At 37.8% G+C, this 5,834-nt stretch overlaps 1 long non-coding RNA gene across 2 annotated transcripts; it reads left to right on the top strand.

Moving 5' to 3' along the window:
• Positions 1 to 694: 694 nt before the first annotated feature.
• LOC140227064 (uncharacterized) lies at positions 695 to 4,509 on the top strand. Of its 2 annotated transcripts, none has more exons than XR_011901014.1 (4): positions 695 to 819; positions 2,619 to 2,773; positions 3,075 to 3,206; positions 4,032 to 4,509. It is a non-coding gene; the product is annotated as an uncharacterized lncRNA (long non-coding RNA). The 2 variants fall into 2 exon arrangements; XR_011901015.1 differs by having other exon boundaries at positions 4,036 to 4,072.
• The last annotated feature ends 1,325 nt before the right edge of the window (positions 4,510 to 5,834 follow it).

Below are 5,834 nucleotides of genomic sequence, written 5' to 3'. Positions count from 1 at the left end.
CCTCTTTTTTCCCTCCTTTCTATCATCATCATTTACCTCTCTCTCTTTTTTTTTTTTTTTTGCATTACTCTTCCATTACTCGCTGGTGACCACAGGGTTGAAGCAAGATCCAAAGACGACAACAGATGGCGCTATTTCTGTGAGACACGAGAGTTCGGTCCTTTTCCACTTTCAAATTGATGGTCGGCTCATGTGCACATCGGTACAATAATAAACTTTCTCTATTATCAGTTGAATAGGCATTTCACTTGTTTTCAAGCGGCATAATGGATAAGTTTGCCTGACGTAACAATTTATGAAATTCACGTTCAAAGAATGAACCTGCTAGTGCGGTCCGTCGGTGAACACTACTTGGGAAACGTGCATTTGAAGGTCCTGCCTTTGGGACCACTCTCTTAATTTCTAGGACTTAAATTTTAAATCTTTCTTACGACTTAAAATATTTTAAGTCTTTAAGACTTATTTTAGGTGGCTTCGATTAAAAGTTGAGTGTTGAAGCTGTTCGCAATCTAAATCTAACAAGGACTTAAACTTTCAGCCAATCAGATGACTTGTAAATGACGTCATGCGCTATCTTGAACCGCCTAAAACCGGAATTGGCGCTGGCCGTCACTTTGCTTCATGCGATGCTAGCGATAGCGTAGTCATACACACACATATTGTACATTCAGTGCACAGTCGACGTCTACTATACCATCGACCATTTGCAAACAAACGCTATTGACTCGAACAGTTGAGTTGGTCTTGAAGGCAGAAGTCATGCAGGCCGGAGTTTTTTGAGGGCATGATCTGACGGAAGCTTGACCAAGTTGCTTAAAGGTGAGCATATTACTGTATGAATGCTTAAGAACGTGTTTGATAACTCTGGGACTCAGTAACCAAAGATAAAAGATGTTAAGATGTGCACTAACCGCCCTACATTTTTGGCGAGTTTGAGCCTTGCCGCTGTATACAGCGCTGTCCATCCCTTTGAAAGCGCCAGTGCTAACGTTAGCTGTTCATGGCTAATGTGTCTATCCAAACATTGTAGCAAGTTACATGTAGGCTAACGTTATACTAGTATTGTGGGGGCTCTATCTCAGTGAAACTGCAAGTACAAGTGTAACAGGGACTCTTATAAAGCGCCCATTCTACCTATAGACCTAAATGATTTACGATTTTGGTGTCTTGACTGAAAGGTAAAGGTTATGGGCATAACGACAGGCTACTGTAGCGTAGGCCTAACTCAACTGTCGTCTAACACTGACTGAGTAACAGTAACAAGTTAGTGTCAGTTCACCCCTTCCTACACTCTTGTAAGGTTTAATTTATCAATTTCTACGTAGAAAGGCACAGTTCTAGGCCTTATCATGCCCTATGCTGTGATAAAATGTAGGGCATATGCTGTTAGATGGGTTTTATTTTTAATGTTGTGTTTATAGGCCACCAATAGTACGTAGACCCTATGGGCACTAATAAAATAGAACTGCGACCAGCCCAAACACGAAGCCCCCTGAGGCTATGTGATGAGCGCACCAGGGTTTAGGGCGCCAATGTTGCAATGCCAGAGCAGTGGAGTCAAGCTCTGAACTGTAAAAACTTCTATCGCATGGGCCATATTGGCTGACATCACCAATTTCCATTGACTCCCATATTAAAATAGGGGGTCTACAATTAATAAACAGTTTCTGTTCCATTGCATGACTAGGTCTACTGAGTCTGATGTCACAATAAACAATTACCTTTGGCGTGTGCACTCAACACTCTTACTATCAAGCGTGCATCATGTCACTCATTTTACTGGAATAATCAACTTCAATGCTACTTGCACTCGGCTGCGTACATGTGATTGTGCTACTGATTTGCATTCCATGAAAATACTTCTACTATTATTACTACCACTCAGTAGTAGGCCTGGACACCTAGGCCTTATGGTTGCCATTTCTGCACTGAATTCAAGACTCTTTCTTGAACTAGTACGTCTCTTAGTGTTATTGTTGAAGGCGTTGTATGAAACAAATAATGTATGGGATTAACTCGAGCAATGGAACAAGATTTCGCACCTGGATAAAGACATTCTACTCCAGTCTTTCTCTTTGTAGCATAATCAATGTGGTGATCTGTGTTTGAGTAGAAGGATCTAGACTTAAAAATTCTACAGATCTACACTTCTGGCCGAGATGTATGCTTTAAGCATCACATACACCAGTGAGAGAATGTAGTGAAGTTTTACAATATAGGAGGCCTTTTTTTACTTTTGATATTTTTTAAGATAAAGGGAATGCAAATTACCTGTTATTTGTATAATTTGTACTCCAAGAAGTACTCTGTCAGGACTATCCCTTCTTGGTGTTTAGATATGCAAGACATCCCTGGTATTTCTAAAAATTGATTTTAACGATAACATCTGAAACAAAAATCAGAGATATCGGTCTCATTTTTTCCTCCAGCATGAAATACAACCCTCGAGACCAATAAGAAATAATTAATTACATAAAAATCTAAAAATGTGGCTATGGCGACCGTTTATACCCCCGAAGCATATTTGTTTTCTTCCTTTTTTTTTTGTCAAGCGTTTCTGTTTTTCATTTTCCACTTCCTTATCACTGATATTTCACAGTTTTTGTGTTTATTTTCAGATCAATGCGGACTTTGCCCAGTTGTACCGAGAAAAGTGCAGGAGATGGTGAACAGATGGGGGCCATTTTACGTCAATAGAATCTTGCACTTGCCAAGCGAAACTACCCTTAGTTGCAAGACATCGTAAGAAGATGTGAAGACATGGATGGAGACAGTAAGTCCTTCCTCCAATCCTCATAGATCTTGTGGCATTGATTATAATTACTGGAACAATTTCTGTCCAAAGTGTAAGAGTAAAACTTACTCATTTGTTTATGCTTCATTGCTATTACACCTTTCAGGAAAGTGAATGTGTACGAGTTTGCTCTTCATAGACTGATATTGATAATAAGTCGAAAACTGAATGTTAGGGATTGTCAGAGCTTATACAATACGTCATATCTAATATGTTAAAGAGAATGTGTGAAATACTTAAAGTTGAAAAAAAATATTTTGTATTGTGTTCCATTCTATAGGAATTTTGTGGAATGTCACTACTTGCAGCGATGCTTCACAGACCCAACATCCCCATGTACAAGAAAGGGAGAGGACCTCTCATGCTCCCGAGGGATGCCCAGCAGTACCTGGTGCAGAATGACTATGTGCCTGTAAGTACAGTATATGCTTAATGTTTATAGACTTGAAATCAGTTTATGATCAAATCATTGAGCTTCCAATTTTGAGAATTATCAATATGCATGTTTCATTGGGCTTTTAAGTACCAGCTCATGTTTAGAGAAGAATATTTTAGCTTCGTATCTTACAAAGCAAGACTCGTGTAGAATCTGCAAGTACTCAGTAACAGGTGGAATTTAAAAATCTGAATTTCTCATGCTGTCGTGAGAAATGCAAAGTTTTCTTCTCTGATATATCAGTGTTTTTGAAGCGATTCTTCTCAAACAAACTTTAGAACATTCAGCAATGAGTATTGTGTAGGGGTATCTACCGTGTTTTGACAGTTTTCTTTTAAATTCATTAAATTACGGATTAGAAATGCATGCTGACTTCTATTGATTTGTAATAATATGTATATCAAATATCTTATGAGTCTGGAACATGTAAATATCAAGTAGGCCCCACCCCGATGATGGCAAAAAGTAATCTGATTTCTGGGAATTTTTTTCAAGGCTTTGAGGTTTACCAGATGAGACAAAATGTTTTAAAATAATATGTTCTGAAATATATCAGAAATATTTACTTGTACATCACAAACTAAAAGTTATGTGATGAATATTGTATTTAAGATCAATATGTAAAATTATATTTTAATATTTTTTCCCTCCAGAGTGCCCTCTCACTGAGAACTTAACTTCCCTCTATGTAATGCAAAGTTTATTTGATAATAATTGTAGTCTTTGTCATTTGCTCAAACGATTCAAGTGAAATTTAGTTCGAAATATCAGTAGTGCTATACATGTTTAATCTCTTTTCAGGTAGGAACCAATGTTCATGGCATTGCTGATGCAGAGACTCCAACCCCAGCCCCAAGCATCTTCTGATCTGGAGATTCTCCCACCTGAAAGCCCTAGCAAACGGGAAACGTCAAGTTGATCCGCGCCAAACGTATACATCACGAGCGAGAAGCGCGAAGTTCAGTGATGCTAAAGATGCCACCTTCAGCCAGCCCTGCTTAGTCAGATAAGGGAGTGACTAGACGTACATCCAGTATTTTCTCATCCTGGACGAGACCATACTAAGTCCAGGCTGGAGATGACCAGAAGCAAGAATTTGACAGACTCTTTAAAGCCCACTGTGTCTTCATCGTCAAATATGCTTGGGTGCTTGAAGCATTCTTTGATTTTGTGGCGGCATATTCATGTACTACTACAATCCCAAGTGAGGGCTTCGTTCTGGGCATTAGCCACGAACTTCAAGAACACGTCAGTGTATGATGCTAGTAAGATTTTCCGACATTGTGTCACAAACTCATGCGCACAAGAAGCATATCTGACTTGCCCTGATGTGCAGCAAAGTTTTCTTAATTTTCGGTGAATTCTTAAATCAAAGTAACACAGGTAAAATGCTGCAATATTTCCTTTGAAGATACTATCATGCATAATGTTTGACTCATGGATATTGAATTATGTTATGTGTGCCTCACTTTTCCATTTATATTGAGCTACAAATCCATGCACACAAGAAGCATATCTGTCATGCCCTGGTTGTAGTAAAGTTTCCTTGTAATTTTTTTTTGTGTGTGCATTTTTAAATGAAAATAACACAATAAGGAAAGTTCATGCCGCAATGTTACCTTTAGAGGTACTATCATGTATGTGTGTGCCTCACTTTTGCATTTGCATTGCTACGTGAACATTTAAACAATATTTCAAGTTTTTATACACGTCCAGTTTCAATTTATTTATTGTTCATCTTTGGCTTGTTTTCTGTATATCATGTCTGGTTGATGATGAAAAAAAAAGTAATGCCAGATCCGCATTGATTTAAATTGAAAGAAGAAAGTTTTAAGTTCCCCTGAACACTTTTGTAATTATTCAAAGATTACCTAATTTTCATCACTCCCACAGTGTTGTTGAGCCATTGTCCATCACATTTATTGAGCGCTGATTTGTTGCTATTTTCATTATGACGTTGTGGCTAAACACTTTAATATGAAACTCTCTATTTACTCTGAAATTTGGCACACCTGACCACTATGGTACGTAGATGTGCAAACTTAACCTTTTGTCATTGTTGATCATTGTGTTGCCATGGTAACAACATAGTTTGAATGAAAATCGTACAAAAATATTTTGGATTCAGGTAACTCCCTCAGTCTTTGAGCATTTGGCTTGAAATTTGGCACATGCAACCATTGTAGTTCAGAAATATGCAAACTTCATATTTCATCATTGTTAAACAATGTGTTGCCATAGTAACGGTGCATTTTCAATGAAAATCATACAAACATCAGAGCATTTTGGCTTCAAATTTGGCACATGTTACCTCTGCATTACCTAGATGTGCAAAAAATCTTTTGTCAGTGTGGAAAATGTGTTGCCATGGTAACAGTATATTTTGCATGAAAATGATACAGTAATGTGAATTCAACTAAACCCCTCACCCTTTCAGCATTTAGCTTGAAATTTGGCACATATGACGGCTATGATATAGGGCCTTTAGTTGTGCAAACTTCATTTTTTTTCTTAATGTCCAACATTGTGTTGCCATGGTTACACAATTTTTAGTAAAATTAAAAACCATAGAAATCGTCAGTTTATTTATCTTGCTCACTCAAT

Source organism: Diadema setosum, chromosome 1 (assembly GCF_964275005.1).
Source record: "Diadema setosum chromosome 1, eeDiaSeto1, whole genome shotgun sequence".
Classification (NCBI taxonomy): Eukaryota; Metazoa; Echinodermata; class Echinoidea; order Diadematoida; family Diadematidae; genus Diadema; species Diadema setosum.
This window is presented reverse-complemented; position numbering and strand designations above follow the sequence as displayed.